At 43.5% G+C, this 6672-nt stretch overlaps 1 protein-coding gene across 11 annotated transcripts in view; it reads left to right on the top strand.

Moving 5' to 3' along the window:
- The first annotated feature begins 1275 nt into the window (after positions 1-1275).
- Positions 1276-6672, top strand: part of R3HCC1L (R3H domain and coiled-coil containing 1 like) — an 85990-nt gene continuing 80593 nt past the window's right edge. For 3 of the 11 annotated variants that reach the window (XM_041741450.1, XM_041741374.1, XM_041741391.1), the window contains exon 1: positions 2048-2145. The gene's annotated coding sequence lies outside the window, so the exon portion shown is untranslated. Of the gene's footprint in view, positions 1453-1524; positions 1657-2047; positions 2146-6672 lie in introns of those variants that run through there. The other 8 variants (XM_041741441.1, XM_041741400.1, XM_041741460.1 and 5 more) reach the window with 8 other exon arrangements.

Here is a 6672-nt window from a genome sequence, read left to right as displayed (position 1 = left end):
ATTTTCTTAGCACCCAGCACAGTACCTACTGTACAGTAGGCAATAAAAAACATCTTTATTAGATGAGTCAATCACCTGGGAACCTTTAAAATTTGCCTATGCCCACCTAACCTAAAATAAGAGATACTATATAAGTCTCCCTTCTCTGAACCTCCTAACCACAATATGCGATGGGGACAGTGGGGGAGTAGTGGGGTTGGCATTCTTGTTTTGTAAAAGCTACCTAAGGGATCCACCTCCATACCTCTTCCCAAATCCAATCAAGTGAATCCTGGAAAGGATATCACCAAAAGTATGACATAATTAAATTTACCATTTACACAAATGGGCCAGATGGCAGTAGGGAGGACTACACAGAGGTGCTGAGGTGCTGAGATCAGTAAGGAAGCCAACGAGAGAGATGATGCAGATCTGAGTTAAATCACCGGCAGTTGGTGTGAAGAGGGAACAGATTCCAGAGGTGCTTGGGAGATACTCTAAGATACGGTGACCATTTGGGCATGGGTGGAAGAGGAAGCGAGAAAAGGAGGAATCTAGGTGGGAGGTTGGAGTGATTATTAGCGAATGGGGGCAGAGAGTCGTTTACTTTTCCAACTGCTACATTTGAGATGCCTGTGGGACACGGATGAGGAGGGGCCCTCTATGAGGCTGGGATTACAAATGTGGAGCTCAGCCCTCCCCTGCCCCCAACCTTCACTGCATTGCCAAGAACTCCGGAAAACACTCATATTTAAGAGATTGGTTAGAAAAAGAATCCTTGAAGGAGACACTGAGGAGGATGGCCCGAGAGGAAGGAAAATCCAGGTAGTAACATAGACAGGAAGTGATCGAGAATGTCCAGCAGCCTCAAATGGTGGCTAAAGGTGAAGTTTAGCCTGAAAATTCCTGCCGTGAGTTTGGCAACGAGGATAATAATGATTGGCAACAAGGGCATTTCCTGAGGGGGGCAGAACCCGCCGCGCAGAGCACACAGGAGGAATTGGAGGCGAATTAGATTGCCTTTCTCAAAAAAAACTTGGCTGTCAAGGGAAAAGGAGGGGTGGTGTGACTGAGCGAGACGTGAGCGGGTCCGAGCTCAGCTTACGAATGAGAGGAAGGGGGTAGGGTCGGCAGCCCGAAGCGCACACGCCTTCCCACCCTCGCGGTCGGTGCCGGCCCTTCCCCCACGTGACCCGGAGCAGCCCGCGCCGCGCGGGCCGTGGTCGGACTACAACCCCCAGAAGGCCTCGCGGCGCGGGGCGGGGCGGAGTCGAGGCCTGGCGCGCGCCCCAGCGGCGCGGGCGGAAGAGGAGAGCTTCGAGGCGGCGGCGGAAGCGGAGAGCCACGGCGCCCCCGGTAACGAGCGGCCCCACGTCCCCGTCCCTCCCTCCGTCCACACGCCGAGCCGCGGCTGGCGGCTCCCGCTCCTCCCCGCACACTTTGGACAATACTTCCTTTCCCCTTTTGTTACCGGTACTTCTTTTCTCTCACGTGACGCTGGGGGCGGGTCTGCGCCTGGGGCGGAGGTTACTGGGAGCTGCGGCCCTTCGACCCCTGCGGGCCCGGGGTTGCGGGGATCCTCCGAGGCCCTGTTGTGCTGGGGGCTGTGTGCCCGCCTTGGGCCCTCTTCCCAAATACTCTCTGCGGAGAGGACATTTCTTCCCCGGGTTTCAACAGGTACCGAGCGGGTCCGTGGCGACCCCCCCGCCCCCGCCCCGGGGTTCCGGGGCTGTGGGCCGCCGAGGCCACCCCGAGAAGACCCCGGGGCTGCTGGCGATTTCCCGGCTGCGAGCCGAGCCTTCCGAGTGGGTCCGCTCGGCCGCCGGGAGCCCCGGGCTGTGGGCTGTGGGCTGTGGGCTGTGGGCTGGGAGTGAGCTGTCTCTGCGGGAGGAGTACTTCCTGGTTTTCTTGGGCGGCCCTCGGAGAACCCCAGGGCCGATTATTAAGTTTTTTCTTTTATTAATAAAGCCGCCTCTCAGACTTGGGAAAGGGAAGAGGCATAGGATTTGGGCTCTAATGTTCTGGGAGTCTTAGGGTTGTCACTTGCTGGACTTGTGATCTTTTGTAGTAGCCCGTTTACCGCAGCCTCGGTTTGTGTGTCTGGAAAATGGGGATGATGGTCTTCGTCCTGCGTGCCTTGCAGCGTTGGGGGCTTCAACAGAAGTGGTACGTGTGAGAAAGCACGTATCAGATACCACCTCCCCCTCCTCCTGTCTTCAGTCTCTGCCAGTTGTAATTTCAAAACCACATTCACGCCTTTGTGAACTCGATTATAAAGATGACCATGCTCTGTGAAAATCGAATGAGTTAGTAAATAGGAGGAAGCCACACACACATTCTTAAGTCATGTACCTGTTGAAGAGGTGACATTAAGGCCCTAGCCCCTGTGGAGTACATTTTCAACTGCATCTGGATTTTAAACCCTGCCCCCTGAATGAGGACACTTCCCTCCCCGCAACACACCCACCTGTCTACCCTTTTTGCTCTGTTCTAACCTTCCTTCATTACAGAAGTGCAAGTATCTTAGCACTTAACAGTTTCTTAGTTGTGTTAAATTAATGCCCGGCTCCAACAGATCGTGCCCCCCCCCCTTTCAGATACTAACTGGTGCTAAATCGGGCTCTAGTTCTGACACAATCCCACTAACCTCGTGTGCATATTAGCTGAAACGTTGGGGTTATCTTCACCTAACTCTCTTTCTTCATAGTCAGAGTTCAGAATATTATAAATAGCCCATATTCCAGTCTTCTGGCAGTTAAGATCGGAGACTAAGCAGGTGGCTTTTTGTCTTACTTTGTGACTTCTGCATTAACTTTTGGCCAATTAGTTGATCTCTCTAAGCCTGTTTACTAGTCTCTAAAATAGATATAGTAGCATTTACCTGCCAAGGTATCTATTAGGATTAAATGAGATGTGAATATAAGGAGCTTAGTAGTGCTGATAGTAAGTGCTCATTATTTTGTTGTAATTGTTGACTACGGTGATGATCAAAAATGATAATTTAGGTAATGTACTTCTCGAGATTTTTTTTTCCTGTAAAATGAGGTAGCTATTCTTAGCTCAAAAATACTGTAAATAGACATTCTCAGATTGCAGGTTTTTTTTTTTTTTTTTAGCAATTGCACTTTATATAAAAATTATATTATGCTATTTTTTTACTTTTAGAGGCTTCCAAATGCTGTTGTGAAAAGATTGTTGTTGGGATGTGCTTTGGACTGGTGCTTCATTTGTAACCTGTAGTAAGAATGTGGTTTTGTCTGCGTATTGTAGCTTGTAGTAGAAGTTATCTATGTTTATGATTTAGTGACTATTGACTAGAAGACAGTTTTGTAGAGCATTTTTTCCTTCCCCTCACCCCTGCCTTTTTTTTTTTTTTTTTTAAGTCAGACTATTTGACTCCAAAAGTTAGTTTAGTGGGTAGGTTCCAGAAGGTTTGGTGACCTCGTTTTTGAAGGTGAAAACCGTTAGTGACATTGGTATATGTGCATTTGCAAGGAGTGAGAGTTTAGAGAAACCAAAAGAAAAGTCTAATAGAGAAAGCTGATTTGTTGGTCAAAGCAAAATCTTAGGGTTAAGAATTGAATTTTTTTTTTTTTTAGTTCCTACAAATGAGTGTTGACTACAAGATTTCTGCAGACTCAGATATTTAGGAAATGTTTCTTTTACTCTCTTTTTGAATGTGGTATCCTCTGGCTCTGCCTTATAAATTACATCCTTACTTTTTTTAAAGATTTGTTTATTTATTTGAGAGAGATGGAATCTTAAGCAGGCTCCACCATGCTCAGCGTGGAGTCTGACACGGGGCTCAATCTCACTACCTGAAATCATCACCTGAGCTGAAACCAAGAGTTGAATGCTTAACCAACTCTGCCACACAGGCACCCCTCATTCTTATGTTTAGTTATGAATCAGCCAGGTAACTATTTCTTCACTATAAACTTTTATACAAAACTATGACAGTAGTTGCTTCCATTAAAATTTAGTGTACTCTGTTGTGTTATTTTTTCTTTTGTTTTAAAATTTTGGTTCATGATTTTTTTTTTTTTTACCTAGAGAAGTTTTGGAAGGTAGGCTCGTTCTCAGCTGTAGCATCTAAGTGTATGTAGTGGATATGCTCAGTTAGTAATGACTGTGCTGAATAGTTCTGAATAAAAACATTTTGTTGATTGTCATATGTCCCTAAGGCATGCTCTTGAGAGACTGTATATATATATATATAGGGTATCGTGGAAATAATCTAAGCTTGGAGTTAGATCAAGGTTTGAATCCAGGCTCCACTACTTAATAGTAATTTATGACTTCGATTCATATTATCATTCTGAATTCATTTTCCTATCTGTCAAACAGGGATAGTAATATCAACCCCATATGCCTGAAAAGATTAGAGATTATTTGTGTGGTGTACTAACCAGCCTTAGCAAAAGGTAGATCATATTATTATTATTACTTAAAATTTTTTTATTATGTTTTTCTGATAATCATTGCTTTGTTTGGTAATACATCTGCATTCATTTCCCTAATGCTTTACATGATTAGTGTTTGTGTGTGTGTATATATATGTATGTATGTATGTTTTGCTTTGTTTTGTTTTGTTAGCCAAGGTTAAGGTTGTTGACTGTGACCATAGAATCCTGAAACACAGCAAAGCTAATTGGCCCACATGTTTGAATCTATGACCCTGTCCTCATTAGCTCCATAAGCTAACTACTCAAAAAATAGCTCACCAGAATGAATGATAAAACTGATATATTGTTGATTTGGTACTCATACACTCATTAGACAGAATTAAATGAGTTACTACCAGAAGTAAAAGTATAGATTTTTAATTATAAACCTGTATAAATATAAGACTAGTTCTCACACTTTGTATAAAACTGGGGACCTAAAGGATGATCTTTGACAGCCACTAACCTGATTTATAATTTAGACATTTCTTTTAGTTGTTGAACAGTATTTGTTGTAGACTTCCCACTTATAGGAGAAGTGAGAAGAAATGAAACTAGACTTTTCATATCTTGAAAGAGAACCCTCCTTTTACTATGTCACCCACCAGAAAATGTGCTCTTAGCTAGTGGAGAAAACATTTAGAGGTCCCCATTAATGAGCTCAGCAGGATGGATGATGCTGGTGTACCCATAAGAGTTTATTGAATTACAGAGAAATCCCAGTTGTCACAGCTTTAGATAGAAGAGAAGTTATAGGGTGTTGCTCAGCAAGCTCTAAGCCTGAATTTGAAGTAAAACATAGACCAGTTGCTCCCAGTCGTGGTGTGTATTTTTCACCTGTCTTACGCTAGTATTCTATATAGCTTTCCATTCTTCAAATTCACTCTTCAGTTTTATTAATATTTGTTGTCCCTCTTGTCTTTTTTTTTTTTTTCTTTTTCCTTTTTATGTCAAATGTGGAATGTCAGACTAGGGATAAAAATAGAGAAGCAGGGGATCCCTGGGTGGCGCAGCGGTTTGGCGCCTGCCTTTGACCCAGGGCGCGATCCTGGAGACCCGGGATCGAATCCCGCGTCGGGCTCCCGGTGCATGGAGCCTGCTTCTCCCTCTGCCTGTGTCTCTGCCTCTCTCTCTCTCTCTCTGTGTGACTATCATAAATAAATAAAAAATTAAAAAAAAAAACCTGAAATCTTTAAAAAAAAAAAATAGAGAAGCAGGGAAGCACTGTTGGAGACAGCAGGTTCTGGTCTTTAGTATTGTGAGGGTCCTAGATAATACAGGTTAACAGATGAATACGATGATACAGATTTGTGACAGCTCCTGACCATTTAACTTGGCCCAGAGGCAAAATAGGGGCAAAAGGTATGTGGCACTTGTTAGTAGGAGATTTGCTTTTTAGAAAAGAATATATGCATAGTTCTAATATTGACTTGTAGTTGGACTGTTTCAAGTTCTTTACCATGGAATACCAGAAGAGTTTTTAAGAAAGAAAAGAAACACTTGGATTTAAATCGCAAGCTCTCAAATTTATTTATTTGTTTATTTATTTTTTAAAGATTTTATTTTTTTATTCATGAGAGACACAGAGAGAGAGAGACAGAGACACAGGCAGAGGGAGAAGCAGGCCCCATGCAGGGAGCCTGATGTAGGACTCCATCCCGGGACTTCAGGATCACCCCCTGAGCTGAAGGCAGGCACCGAACCTCTGAGCCACACATGGATCCCATGCTTTCAAATTTATACCGGTAGTCCAGTTGGTGTTTTCTTATCTGTAAAATAGGGATAATAATAGCAATCCTGCTTGTTTACAAAGATCAGAGGCAAAAGGTAACAAGAATGTTTTGGAAATGAGGTACTGTGTAGGTGCGGGGAAGTAACTGACTGAAGGGCAGAGTCTTTAAGAGAGGAACACAAACTCATCCATGAATTTGGGATTTCTGAAGCCTCTCTGGCCCTAAGAATTTTGGATAAGGGATTTTGTACTGGAATTAAAAACCTAGTGCCAGGAAAAGATGAATTTATTAGCCTATATTGTGGTTCTAAACTTTTTAATTCTGAGTTTTTTCAGAACTTTTGTGCTTTCATTTCACATTTTCATTTTAGGAAAAGACCCAGAAGAAAAGAAATAGCCTTGATTTGTTTATGTGATTGGTAATTTTCTGCAACCATTCTAAATAACAGTTTCAAACTCAGTGTGACCATCTTTCAATACATTCAGAATTTCCAGTGGCCTTTTTTGGTCTCTTGA

The sequence above is a fragment of the Vulpes lagopus genome, chromosome 2 (assembly GCF_018345385.1).
Source record: "Vulpes lagopus strain Blue_001 chromosome 2, ASM1834538v1, whole genome shotgun sequence".
Taxonomy (NCBI): Eukaryota; Metazoa; Chordata; class Mammalia; order Carnivora; family Canidae; genus Vulpes; species Vulpes lagopus.
This window is presented reverse-complemented; position numbering and strand designations above follow the sequence as displayed.